This window comes from Zosterops lateralis, assembly GCF_965231275.1.
Source record: "Zosterops lateralis genome assembly, chromosome: 2".
Lineage (NCBI taxonomy): Eukaryota > Metazoa > Chordata > Aves > Passeriformes > Zosteropidae > Zosterops > Zosterops lateralis.
Genome location: NC_139763.1, coordinates 107,440,491 through 107,455,366, shown reverse-complemented (window position 1 = coordinate 107,455,366; position 14,876 = coordinate 107,440,491). Strand labels below are relative to the sequence as shown.

The window sequence follows — 14,876 nt, the reverse complement described above, 5'->3', positions numbered from 1 at the left end:
AAGGGAAGATTAACATGGAGGACTACCCTGACACCTGCCCCAGAGACTAGAGATGCTGCTGTTCCAGAGCCTGACCCTGCCCCACAGTCTGTCTCAGAAATGAACCACCCAGATTGGGTGGGGGTTCTGGTTAAGGAGATACGTGAGATGAGTCAGATGCTGAAGGAGTGCATTTCCCCAGCTATTGAGAAACTCTCATTTTGCCTTCAAGAGGGACAGCCAAATAGTACAGCAGTGGAACCCACAGGTGTTACAACTGTCCAGGGTCCAGCCGAACCACAAAGGCAGTCACAGCCAGCAGCAGTTGCCCCGGTAGAAACAAGGAGGTCTAAGATGAAAGCTGAGCACCCAGATAAGGATAGGAATGGAGGAACCTCACAACCCACAGGGGAGCCAGAGGTTGCAATCATCACCGAGTCCCTGAGGTACGAAAGTCTCCGTAACCTGCACAAAGACATTGTGCGACGGGGACGTGAGGCTTATACTACCTGGTTACTCCGGGTCTGGGATCTTATGGGTACAGGCGTGCAGCTGGATGGTGGTGAGGCAAGGAACTTGGGACCCTTGACCCAGGACTCAGGTATGAATCAGATTTTTGTAAGGGAGCCAGGGTCTCTTTCTCTCTGGGAGCGGCTTTTAATGAGTGTCAGAGAGAGGTTTGTCCACAGGGAAAGAATGCAGGAGCACCACCATAGGATGCGCTGGAAGACCCTTGAGGAAGGGATCCAACAGCTGAGGGAAGTAGCAATATTGGAGGTACTCTTCGGGAGGGATGGACAGCATGACAATGACCCCGACAAAGTCAGGTGCACAGGGCAAATGCTGTGGAGCCTAGCAAACCTTGGGCCATCTCAATACACCACTTTTATTGCAACAATTGATGCAGATACTAACCGAGAGACCGTGGGTTCTGTTGCCAACAAGCTGAGGAATTATGAGAGCATGATCAATGGCCCAATGCAGGCTCATATCTCAGCTGTGATTAAGGAGTTCAAAGAGGAGATGAGGGAGATGAGGGAGGAGATGAAGAAAGTTAATGCAGCCCCTGTGCGAGTTACAGGCCCCAAATTCAGTGCCCAACATTCCCCAGCTAGAGACAGAGGGTACACCCCAAGGGCCAATTTGTGGTTCTTCCTGCGTGACCATGGGGAAGACATGGGTAGGTGGGATGGGAAACCCACTTCTGTCCTGGCAGCACGGGTGCGTCAGCTCAAAGAGGGAAACTCTAACCGAGGAACTTCCACCAAGGTGAAGGTAGCCTCGACCTCCCATGACCGAGCTGCCGGGTATGATGTGTCAGATCCCCTTGAAGGAACCTCTAGTATGTATGCCCAGGAAGGGAATAACAACCAGTGTTAGAGGTGCCCTGTCTCTAGCCAGGGAGAGGCACGGGAAAACCGGATCTTCTGGACAGTGTGGATCCGATGGCCTGGCACATCAGAGCCACAAAAATATGATGCTTTAGTTGATACTGGTGCGCAGTGTACTTTAATACCATCGGGACAGGTGGGGGCAGAGGCTGTTTCCATTGCTGGTGTGACAGGGGGATCTCAGCAACTGACCCTGGTGGAGGCCGAGGTGAGCCTGACCGGGAAGGAGTGGAAGAAACATTCTATTGTGACCGGCCCAGACGCTCCATGTATTCTAGGCATAGACTTTCTCCGGAACGGCTATTACAAAGACCCAAAGGGACTCAGGTGGGCTTTTGGAATAGCTGCTGTAGAGGCAGAGAACATTAAGCAGTTGAACACCTTGCCTGGATTATCAGAGAACCCGTCTGCAGTAGGACTCCTGAGGGTGGAAGAGCAACGTGTGCCAATTGCGACCTCGACAGTGCACCGCCGACAATATCGGACAGATCGAGATGCTGTGATCCCCATCCACCGGATGATTCGTGAGCTGGAGAGCCAAGGGGTGGTCAGCAAAACTCACTCACCCTTCAACAGCCCCATCTGGCCTGTGCGCAAATCCGACAGAGAATGGAGATTGACTGTGGACTACCGTGGCTTGAATGAAGTGACTCCACCGCTGAGCGCTGCCGTGCCGGACATGCTGGAACTCCAGTACGAGCTGGAGTCCAAAGCAGCAAAGTGGTATGCCACTATTGACATTGCTAACGCGTTTTTCTCCATTCCTCTGGCAGCAGAATGCAGGCCTCAGTTTGCTTTCACGTGGAGAGGTGTGCAGTACACCTGGAACCGACTGCCCCAGGGGTGGAAACACAGCCCCACCATCTGCCATGGACTGATCCAGACTGCACTGGAAAAGGGTGAGGCTCCAGAACACCTGCAATACATCGATGACATCATTGTGTGGGGGAGCACAGTGGCAGAGGTGTTTGAGAAAGGAGAAAAAATCATCCAGATTCTCCTGAAAGCCGGTTTCGCCATTAAGAAGAGCAAAGTCAAAGGACCTGCCCGAGAGATCCAGTTCCTTGGAGTGAAATGGCAAGATGGACGCCGCCAGATTCCCACTGAGGTCATCAACAAGATCACGGCGATGTCTCCACCGACCAGCAAAAAGGAAACACAAGCTTTCCTGGGTGCCATAGGATTTTGGAGAATGCACATTCCCGAGTATAGCCAGATTGTGAGCCCTCTCTACCTGGTTACCCGCAAGAAGAACGATTTCCACTGGGGCCCTGAACAGCAGCAAGCCTTCACCCAGATCAAGCAGGAGATTGCTCATGCGGTAGCCCTTGGCCCAGTCAGGACGGGACCAGAGGTGAAGAACGTGCTCTACTCTGCAGCCGGGAACAATGGCTTGTCCTGGAGCCTTTGGCAAAAGGTGCCTGGTGAGACTCGAGGCCGACCCTTGGGATTCTGGAGCCGAGGTTACAGAGGGTCCGAAGCCAACTACACCCCAACAGAGAAAGAAATCTTGGCTGCCTATGAAGGAGTTCAAGCCGCCTCGGAGGTGATTGGCACGGAAGCACAACTCCTCCTGGCACCCCGACTCCCGGTGCTGGGCTGGATGTTCAAAGGAAAGGTTCCCACTACCCACCATGCCACTGATGCTACATGGAGCAAATGGATTGCCCTTATCACCCAGCGTGCCCGTATTGGGAATCCGAATCGCCCTGGGATTTTGGAAATAATTACGAACTGGCCGGAAGGTGAAAACTTCGGTCTCACTGATGATGAGGAACAGGAACAAGTGACAAGGGCTGAAGAAGCGCCACCATATAACCAACTACCAGCAGAGGAAACATGCTACGCTCTTTTCACTGACGGTTCTTGTCGCATCGTAGGGATAAACCGAAAGTGGAAAGCAGCCGTATGGAGCCCCACACGACAGGTTGCACAGGCTACCGAAGGAGAAGGTGGATCGAGCCAACTCGCTGAGCTCAAGGCTGTTCAGCTGGCCCTGGACATTGCTGAAAGGGAGAAGTGGCCAAGGCTCTACCTTTACACCGATTCGTGGATGGTAGCCAATGCTCTGTGGGGGTGGCTGGGAAGGTGGAGAAAGGCCAACTGGCAGCGCAGAGGAAAACCCATCTGGGCTGCTGATATATGGAAAGACATTGCCTCTCGGGTGGAGAAACTAACAGTGAAAGTCCGTCATGTAGATGCCCATGTCCCCAAAAGTCGGGCTAATGAGGAGCACCGAAACAACGAGCAAGTAGATCAGGCAGCAAGAATAGAGGTGTCAAAGATAGACCTAGATTGGCACCATAAGGGGGAGTTGTTCCTGGCTCGATGGGCCCATGATGCGTCAGGTCATCAGGGCAGAGATGCCACCTACAAGTGGGCACGAGACCGAGGGGTGGACCTAACCATGGACAGCATTTCTCAGGTTATCCATGACTGTGAGACGTGTGCTGCCATCAAACAGGCCAAGCGGGTGAAGCCCCTATGGTATGGTGGACGGTGGTCCAAGTACAAGTATGGGGAGGCCTGGCAGATAGACTACATCACACTGCCCCAGACACGCCAAGGCAAGCGCTACGTGCTGACCATGGTGGAAGCCACCACTGGATGGCTGGAGACCTACCCTGTGCCTCATGCCACCGCCCGGAACACCATCTTAGGCCTGGAAAAGCAAGTCCTGTGGAGACATGGCACCCCTGAGAGAATAGAGTCGGACAACGGAACCCATTTCAAGAACGGCCTTATCAACACCTGGGCCAGAGAACATGGTATCGAATGGATATATCATATTCCCTATCATGCTCCAGCTGCCGGCAAAGTTGAACGGTGCAACGGACTCCTTAAGACCACCCTGAAGGCACTTGGTAGTGGAACTTTTAGAAACTGGGAAATGAACCTGGCAAAAGCAACCTGGATGGTCAACACCCGAGGGTCCATCAATCGAGCTGGTCCTGCCCAGTCTGAACCCGTGCACACAGTAGATGGAGATAAAGTCCCTGTGGTACATATGAAAGGTATTTTAGGAAAAACTGTTTGGATTAATCCCACCTCAGGCAAAGACAAACCCATCCGTGGGATTGTTTTTGCTCAAGGACCTGGTTATACTTGGTGGGTAATGCAGAAAGATGGAGAAACCCGTTGTGTACCACAAGGAAACCTAGTCTTAAGTGAGAAATGGGTGTAAGATTTCATTGTGATGCAGATGGAAATAGAATAAGGGGTGGATAATGTCCTGGATTTGTGAGATAAGAATGTATTCTATTTGCCATCTGTTGGAGGTGGGGGGCAGTTATCTTATCTCTTCCAAGAACAATGTCTCCCTCCGGGGAGATGTCTCCTGCTAATGGGCCATTAAGTGACTCGCTGCATGACTGATAAGGTACATCATCCCATTGTGAGATGCTCCACCCAGAAGGAGGAACCAAGCATTCCTACCTGCATAAAATAAGCTTGGTCTAAGCCATCGGCCCAGTTTTTTCTTCACTGGATTCCCAGAGGAGCAGCCATCTTCGCTGGATTCCCAGAGAAGCAGCTTCTTCCCTGCTGGATTCCCAGAGGAGGACCAGGCCCATCTACTCTATCACCAGACCTTCACAGAGAACTATACCCTTCTACAGGATCTCTGCTTCAGCAGCATTTCATCTGCCACTGCAGGAGGCACAGCCACCATCCAACTGGACTTTTGCCAACACCCTGACTCCTCAGGGTGTCAGGTTTTCTGACTGTATCAGTAGTTTTGTTTGTACTAATTACATTTGTTGTTCTTTTTTTTCTATTTTAGTTTTTTTCTAGTAAATAACTATTATTCCCATTCCCATACCTTTGCCTGAGAGCTGTTTTTTTTATTTTGAAATTGTGGTAATTCGGAGGGAGGGAGGGGGTTTACCTTTCCCACTTCACAGGAGGCTTTTGCCTTCCTTTACAGACTCCTGTCTTCTCAAACTAAGACAGTCCCACACATAGATGTGGATGCTGAGCTGTTTATATTTGCACAGGGGGAAGAGGCTGTGGCAGGATCTGTAATGTGTATTTCTATAGGGATATCTGTGAGCAACAATCAGAGACTATGTGCAGGAGAGGCCCTGCTCAAATATCTTGTAGATGCTATTTCAGTTTAATTTGAAATAATTCCTTCATTGTCTGTATTTTCTGTTTCTCTCTCCACCCCTACCCCTCTCTCTGGTTCCTGACAGGCACCTGCAGCTCCTGATTCCTCTGTGCTATCAGTCCTCAAGCATTTTAGTTGAGAGCCCAGCAAGCTCCTCATGGACTCCATGGATAGTGGCTGACGGTCTGCTCCCAGCCCCAACAGGAGCAGCAAGCTTGCCAGTCTGGCAGGCTTCCCCCCAGCATTTTCACAAGCACTTGCTTACCTTGTTTGAGCTTCAGAGAGTTCAGTTTGGGGTGAAGGGTAGGTCAGCCCTTATCTCACATCTGCACACACAAATGTAACCCTTACCAGTTCCCCTCGCAGCTCCAACAGTTCCTGCCCGGCGGCACAGCCAGGACCACACTCTCCCCCTTTGCTGAGGCCTTTCAGCAGGAGCCAAGCAGGGCCAAAGAGCCACAAGGATGTCCTAGGGACCCCTCAGCCCTGAGGAAAATCCTGAAGGTCTCTGAGCTTTCTTCTCTGCCACCTTTGGTGCAGGTGAAGGAGCAGAGCCACAGTTTTCCCTATCCCGCTCTGGGCTGGTGAGCAATCTGAGGTGATGCTCAGGGGTGACAGGAGCTGGATGAAACCCTCAAAGAGGATCCTGCAAGGTCCCATGAAATTCAGGGATTTCAAAAAGCCTCGCTGGCTCCCTTCTCCTTCTGGAAAATGTTTTTAGTGCATCTGAGGTGGATTCAAGAGCTTGAGCTTACTGGATCTTGCAGTTTGTTTAAGCAAGTATCACTTCTGTCAATTTTCCAAATGTCTGTTCACACACAGACTGTCTTAGCATCCTGCCAGGGCTCTAAACACATCCATGGAGAAATTTTCTGGAAACCTGTGCCTGCATCCCTGTCTTGCCTTCTGACCATTTTAAAAACAAACACATTTATACGAGCCCACAGGGAAATGTGGGTGTGAAAGAGTGCATTATCTAAGGGCTTGCAGGTGTGTGTGACTCAGGGTGCCCTGCTCAGACCACAGTCACCTTGTCCTGACCACAGCACATCACACTGAGCTCCCAGCCCAAGCTAGACAATCATATCCATATCCCTCACTGCTGGAGGCCACCACAGGACAAAGACAGCAAAACTGAGTGGGGGTGGTGTGGGAAGGGAATGGTGGAGCAGGCAGAGACACTTGGTCCTGTGTGTTTTCTTTCCTTGAAGATAAAACTTCACCCCCCCCCAGTCAAAAGAGAAACCAGGAACAATGTAGGAATTTTAAAGAGGCCCGAGCTGCCACCTGACTCAGCGTCTGGGCAGGATATCGATTAGCAAGGCCATTCTTTACTCCTCTGCTATTGTTCAGGACTGGCCTCCCTCATGACAGCAACAGGCGTGGGAACACAGCAGCTTTGGTGTTAAAAAGTGTTTTTATCACTGAGCTGAGGAGAGAGGTCTCTGGGAACCAGAGATGGTCGTGTCTGATAGTCAAGGGAATGCATTCAAACCAAGAACCTTATTCTAGGATCCCTGAGGCACACCAACACCGTGCAGCACATCCCCCATCCACCATTTCTACTGAGCTGTGTTCAGGTTCTGGTGAGTTCAGAGAGCTGCAGGAATAAAGCACCTCTGCCTGCTCAAAATTCTTGAATTTCTCCTTGGGCTGCAGTAGTGATGGCTGTTCCTACCAGACCTTGCTTTTAAATAAGCCACGTTGAGTTCTGTAACTCATGTGGCACAGCACAGAGAACAGGCTCACCACCAATGTCCTTATCCCTCCTCCTGAGCAGGTCTTTTTGCCAGTTTCTTGCAGGTTTTTTTTGTTTTTTGTTTTTTGTTTTCAGGATGGGCTCCAGCCTGCACTAGCTACCACAATGATGTCAGTAGGTGAGGGCATCTCCTCCTTGTTCGACAGACCAAACAACTGTAGGGTGTTACACATCACTGCCACTTAAATTACACAGCTGCCAACCAACAAGCCAAAACAAGTCCCAACCAAGTGAACTGACAGACACTTCCACAGCTTCCTGGGAGCTCCAGGCAGGAATAAAGAAAATCTTTGGTTTCTTAGTAATTCACAGTGCATTAAAAAGCAACACGCTTCAGTACTTGAACTCTTCAGATTTGGCTGAGTAGAGAACAAGCAGTGACCAAGAACGAGGTTTTCAGCCAGTCAAAATATTTCTGGCTGTCCATAGAGCCATACAGTTGGCTCCTGATTTTATATCCTTTGTAGGTTTGTTCTTCATTTGCAAAAAGATCTCATCTATAACCCCCTTATCTATACACACGTGGTGGTCTTTATTGTCACCTACCCTTAGAATAAAATTTAAAAAAATGAAAGTCCTTCAGGTACTGACTGGACAAACATCAATATACAAATTCACTTCAAAGACACCCCAAATGAAAGAGCACAGTGCACTAGGGAGTGGATCTCCAGACATAGCATGTGCTCTCTGCAGACACGAGGTATTTATTCCAGCATTTAGAAATGCTCTGCAACACTGTCTGTGTAAGAATGCAGTTTGGTAATAGTGTGACAGCATCAACTTTTTCTGCAGGCTTTCATGCTCCAGTTTCATTCTTTCTACCAAGTTTTCACCTTCCAAAAGTTGAAAAGCAGTCAGGAATCAGCCAAGATTCTCCTCCTCCAATCTGTGACAAGTGGACAACCAAGCTAAACTTAGATGTTTAATAGCTGATGGCTTCCCTTCTACAAAAAGCAGAGTTAGTGCACAAATACTGTTTTTCAGAGATGATGGACATTGTCTCAGGACTGACTGCCTCCCTGCCAGCTTATACTCAATGCCCAGCACAGAGCAAGCCATGCACAATTTGGGAATTCTGATGTCCAAAGCTTGGCTCACTCTGCTCATGGAGATACCACAGATACAAAAGGCTGGAGCCACTTGGCTCTGCAAAAGCCAGCCCTACTCCAGCACCAATCTGCACATCAGTCCAGTAGCTACTGCATCAGCTCATCAGTTTAGCAAAGGTGTTGATTATATCCTTATCCACTTATTTGGGCAGCCAGGAGTTGAGGAATCCATCACCTTACCCACTACCAAAAAACAGTCCAATAAATGCAGCAGGTTGCAATTCAAGGGATTTCGTTTTTCCTCTCTCCCTGAGCTCAGTGGCATGGTCATACTTTCATTGTTCACTTTGTGACCTTCCTCTTCTTCAAAACTTAGTGTGCTCTCAGACTGTGAAGGTGCATCTAAAACTCACAAACAGGACCAAGGCACAGGTTCCAGTCTGATCCCACTATCCCCAGTACTGCTGAACACTCAGCATGTTCCCTGACCATTTTTCCCAGGCCAATGATGCTCTCCCAGGATGATTCAGGAGGTTGGTTTGATGACTAACAGCTCCCACAAGACACCATGGACAAAAACACCCAGCTTGGAGTCTGAGGAAAGAAGGGAGGAAGAAGAAAACCAAATGGACATAGGCTGTGCCATATCAGTTGTTCTCAAGATGAGCAGAGCAGTCTCTCATCAATATTAAGACATTGTCTTTTCACCTCCAGCAATAAGCCCCATGTTTGGGAAATTGTGCCTCTCTTGTCATGGAGCTGCCCACAGGAATGCTTCCTACAGCCTTTTCTGTGAGGAGTTAAGGTTACCCTGCAGTACTTAAAGATCATTACACTTCCTCTGCCAGTGCAGCAGCTCATATTCCTCCCAGGGTTTCTGCTGCCACCTCACTCCTTCATCTCCTGGCCATTTTAGATTCCTCCATCACAGGACCCTGGACTACAGCCCCCACAGGACTTGTGCCATGGTGCCTCAGAGCAGGAGAGATGGGACAGCCTCAGAAATCCCCTGGCACATGAAAAGAAAGATCAATCTCCAGGGCACTTCAGCGATTGTTCCCTAAATGGAATGGGAACTAGGAGGCAAGAATAGTCTCTGTGAAACCTGGGGACAAAGTATCCTCTGCCAAAGGAGTCTCAATCACAGAACAGTGTTCCAGGGAAAGCAAACTAATCCAGAATGTCTGTATCCATTTCTATTTTTCAAGACTCCTTCTTACTGAGAAAAGCTGGCCATGAAAAAAAGTTGATAAATTTATTTCTAACCAGGAAAACCCAAACAACCAAAAAAAAAAAAAAAAAAAGGCCACTCTGACACATCTGCATCTAGAAAAGTAAATAAAATGTGTGTTAAAACATAGAAGAGACCTTCTCAATGAGCAATTTTACCCTCCAAATTAGAAATGTTATTGATGCCATGAGACATATGTGCCTATCACCAGATATATACATCAGTAGGTAGATACATTTGCACTATCATGATTTTGGTCATGTTCTTGTTCCTTTTCAGGTCACTACCATATATTTTAAACAGTATCTATGCTTTGGGATATGTCCCTTTTTTTTTTTTTTTTTCCTGTGTTAGACTAGCAAACTACTTCATTAATTTCCTTCTTTTTACTTATTCATGATCTGTAACAAAACTTCCTTCTCAAACCAAGGCCACTTGCCCCCCTTAACAGCCTGATCTGAGGAATTTTTTTGAAAAATAACACAAATAATTTCTCCTTTTATTACTTTTCTTGAAATGCTGAAGAAATTCCGTACATTGGTATTATTTACCTGTGTAGAAGATGCTCCATTGACCTTGACGTGCTGCAGACCATCTGCTCCCAACAATTTATAATCATTGCATAATTCAGGTGGGAAGGGACATCATGAGACTTGAACTTTTTGTTCTTTAATTTTATCAGCTGAGATCAGCCTTCCTTTTTGACACCAGTTCTTCCAGCAGCCCATCTTTATTTCCAGACAGACTAGGACTCTAGCCTGGATGTGGCAAAGCTGAGGAGGGGTATAGCTCAGAGGACAAACTGTTATCAGATAGAGCTGCTTGGAGGCTGTTCTGGGTAATGCAAGAAGCCTCAAACAGGTCCAGAATTCTGAGGGCTTTTAGATGGCTTAAGGTACAGAAGTGATGGGTCTTCTCTGCTGAGTCTCCACTCTCCTTCACTGCACCTTACAGTCCAGTTATTATCCATATTATCCACACAGACTATGTCACCATAGTCACCATAGCTCTGCTCCAACAACTGGAAATGCTGCAGAGCATTTCTGACCATCACCAGCTGGGTTCAGCTACTTGGACAGGAGGTAACAGCAGAAGACTAAAGGAAGCAGAAGGCCCAGAAATCTCCATCTTTGGAGAACTCTGACCACTATCAAGGCCAGATAATATTAATGTTGGCATCACATTAAGTTTCTTCATCTCCATCTTCTTTTTTTTCCATAGCTGAACCATCTCACAGCTTTGTTGTGCTTGGAAACAAAATGTGAGTTCCTATGGAGCTCAGCACAAAGCAGATTAACTGGACAAAGCAGAAGAGCTACCAGTCCACAGATCACCACTGACCTCTGCATGGATTCCTCTAAGGCTGGTCTGTTTGCTTACACAGCTGCAGGCTCCAGTTCACATCACTTTGGTAGCTGAAAGATAATTTTCCGTCGTTCCTGTGCTGGAGTTTTCACTTTGGGCCCACTTTTCAGGGTGAAGAATAATTATTTTTAAATATATGAAATAGTTTGCTAAAGTACCTTTTAAATGCAAGAACTATCAGAGTTTTGAGAGGAGGAAGAGAAATTGAAAGGATTGCTCAGGTGGAAGGAAAAGTTGTGTGACCTGGATTAGAAAGAAGTTGACTGGAAGACTGGCTTGGATTTGTTTAGACCTACCAGATAGAAATGGAAGAAGAGTTTCTCTCAGAAGTATTTGGGAGAGGGTTGTAGAGAGTTCTGGAGGAAGCACCTCATGAGGTGCATGGACAGCCACAGGAGCATCAGGAGAAACATTTAAGTCAGATTTAGATTCGCCCTAGATTGTGGTACTTTGAAAGTTCTCCAGCTCTTAGGAATCTGATGGCATTAAGGCATCAGCCTCTACTCTTAAGGCAGCATTTCTCATGTTTTCCAAACAATTTGGGAACTGCACATCAGTGCAGATTTCTCAGCTCAGTAACTGTGGTGTTGCCTCAGCATTTTTCTATCAGGATTCTTCAAAGCCCTTTAGATTTTCTCCCCAAATGCAGCCATCCATCCTCCTCCAGGAAATCCCAGACCTTACTGATTATTACCAATAAAATTATTGATGTTGGAAACGCTGATACAGGAAGATGAGGCTATTTAGGAACGTTTTACCAGATGCTGGATGAGCGATACTGCATCATTTCATGCAGCACATCACAAAACCTCTTTCTTCCCTGCTGTGTTAAATTGTTACTTTCCCTGAGGGAGAAACATGGTTCTTCACAAATCTGGCCTGAGAAGAAAGTGGGGAAAGAGTGTGGGAATAACAGACAGCATCAAGGATTCCCATTTCCCTATTCTCTGATTCCTGTGAACAGTCTTGCGTGGCTTTTACCCACTGCCACTCATTTTCTGAAGTGCTCTTTCAGTGGCCACATCCTGTGCTGTCTCTGGTTTGGTGACAGCACTCCTAAATACTGAGAGCATTGTCAGAAAAATCATCCTTGGGTTCCTCTTGGGCTGAAAGAACCAATTTACTGCTCTCCTTCAACAGGCATAGGATAATTATAGGAAGTCCCTATGCCACATCACACGGGTATCACATGCAAAACCCATATATCCTACTAATGTGCACTGCTTAGGAATCTCTGTTTCTCACACACAGAAAGATGAAACTGATCACCCCCAACCAGGAAAAAAATTGCTTATTATTTTGATAGCTATTTTTTCATATCCCAATTGAACTTGATGGGTAGTTTTTAAGGAAAATAAATTTCACATTACTCACCAAGAAGCCAAGCAGACCTGCATGATTCAGAACAAAACCAATGAATTTATAGCTACTTCAACTTGTTTCAATCAAGTTTATATATTTCTTCCTTTTCTACCATTTCAAGGAAAGCAATAAACATCAGCAAGCAAATACAATCCTGTCTGACATCACTTACTGGTCAGATTTTATCCCCAGGTTTCTGCATGAGCTCATACAGGGTTTTTTCCACAGTGCAAGCCCATTTTGATAACATCTGTCAATCACTAAATCAGAGAGATAAAAGACCTTAACCCACAAATGAAGCATTTCTGTACAGGTAGCAGTTTGGGGGATAGTTTTCTCTTAGGCGTCCTGTGGTCATACTTCATGTTTGCCTCCACTCCTGTGTTAAAAACAAGAAGCTCCAGCCTGCAAAGGACCCAGTGGGAATGCAGTGCCTGGATATATTTGGAGCAGGGCCTTATACTATGTATCAGCACTGAGAGAATTCAAATTAAATAAAATGGGAAGTTAGTGGGGAAAGCTCTATATTAGGTCACTGGCAGGACTTCAGTCCTTAGAGAACTCCCTAGGCTCCTCCCCACTCCTTATAGCTTTAAACATGAGCTTGTGGCCACCTGGAGAGCCAGCAGGGCTGTGGGGAGAAGCCAGGGCACCACTTCCTTGGCTTTGTGGCTGCAGGTGACTCATGCACACACCTGTTTCCTCTGCAGCCTCTCACCTCTCTGGGCAGGGGCTGCTGGTAGACAGACAGGGTTTTACCAGGAAACCCAGGTGTCCAGAAAAACAATTAAGGAGATTTGAATTGACCAAATCCTTCACCCTTCCAGAAAGCAAAACTGTGTACAAATATGTTCCAAGCTTTCCTCTGATGAATCCTCTGGGCACCACATGCTTGCTGCATGCCTATGAGAGGATTTGCCTTCATGCAGCCACACAAAAGTGCAGCATGAAGTAGCAGGGCTGCCTGCTTCTCTCACAGGGCTCAGGGCACACTTTGGAAAGGAAAGCCCCTTAAAAGGCATTTTCCCTGCCCCACAGCACTGCTGGGCTTGCGAGCTATTGCACACACATGGATATTTGGTCCTCCAGTATAAAGTTTACCCTTCTAATCTGCTTGGGCCAGCAGTGTCTTCATGCTCTCCCCTCCATTTGCTGTGATTTACTTTACAGAAGGCTTCAGAATCCAGCCAACACACATCACAAAACTGGTGGGAAGAATCATGATTCATGGATTTTTTCAATTAATCAAGTTCTTAATTTTACCCGGGAGGTCACGCCTTGAGATCCTTTCAGACCATCACAAAAGAGAACAAGCTGGCTGGGAGCAAGAAGCACCATCTGAGAATCCTCCCATAGCTCAGGCTGTTTACTTTTCAGTTTCACTCACCATCATCCAAGCACATGTCTCTTTTCCTTCAAATCCTTTCAGCTGTTTCTTCCTCTGAAGCTGACTTCCATGGAAAGCTCTAGAAAACTTTGCCTTCAGAGCAGATTCACATCCTGATTTCTCTTGCCTCGGTGGAGAAAGGATAGAGCAGGCAGAGGTCCTTCTACCCCACAGCTTGCTTTAGAAAGAGATGTGCCTGTGATTCTTTCCACCTTGGCAGACTTTTCCTAAAGCTTCAAGATTCAGAGCTGGGATCTTGCAGCAGCACAACTCCTTAACTCCAGGATGAGAGAGCACATCCCAGGAACTTGGTGCCAGCACTGGCACCACATAGCTGCATGTCACAGCCTTCTGGGGTGAAAAGGCCCCCAGCAGACATGTGTGCAGCAGGCTGGGAACTGCTGGCATTCCATAGGTTTCTAAGAAATCATGTTGGGTCCTGGAAGAAAAAGAACAGGAGTTTCAACAATCTACAGCATTTTCCAGTCTATGACATTTGTACATGGAGGGACCTTGCCCACAGAGATGGCCCCAAGCTGTAACTATATCAAGTCACTCACATGACCAAGACATTTCAGGATCTCAGCCTCAGGGGCTACCAAGAGTCCAGCAGGCCTGAGACATTGACAAAAAGACTCTCACAGCTCACACTCAGGATCAAAACACCACTCACTAGAACAAAGCACAGATTAAGTGATGTCAGCCCAGATGACACAGACCCCAAATAAGTGCAAGTAAAATATTTTTCTGCTGCCAGAACACCATCATGCGATTTGCACGTGGCATCTCTTCCTGCAGAGGCTGTGGGAGAACTACATCCACTATCTGCTGTCTGCCTCGGAATTCCCCCAGGAAAGCTGGCCTGGCTGGCAGTGTAGGGTGCCTAACTCCCAGACTATTAAATTACACTGCAATCAATGCAGCTCAAGAATGTACTTAATTTTAAGTAAACACCTACAGACTGTGATGAACTGGGATGCTGGCACTGCTCAGCAGACTTCTTTGGCTGATTTGTTCATCAAGGCAGTATCTCAGAGGGACAAAAATTACAGAAACCTTCTAAAAGCTGCAAGGATGCCTTAAATAAAGGGAAGATTGTTGCATTTACAATGAAATCACTGAGTTTTTAAGACCCAGTTTCTTAGGCCCTTACAGAGGTAACAGAGTCAAACACTCAGTTTGACTCTTTTGTAAACACTTAACCTGGATAAATTAAAAGGGACATATAACCAAGATCTTCTATCA

The 14,876-nt window shown here is 47.2% G+C and overlaps 1 protein-coding gene across 1 annotated transcript in view; it reads right to left on the bottom strand.

Moving 5' to 3' along the window:
• GJA8 (gap junction protein alpha 8) overlaps positions 1-13,789 on the bottom strand; it is a 40,394-nt gene extending 26,605 nt beyond the window's left edge. Inside the window, exon 1 of the mRNA XM_083855208.1 lies at positions 13,632-13,789. The gene's annotated coding sequence lies outside the window, so the exon portion shown is untranslated. The remainder of the gene's footprint in view (positions 1-13,631) is intronic.
• Between the last annotated feature and the right edge of the window lie 1,087 nt (positions 13,790-14,876).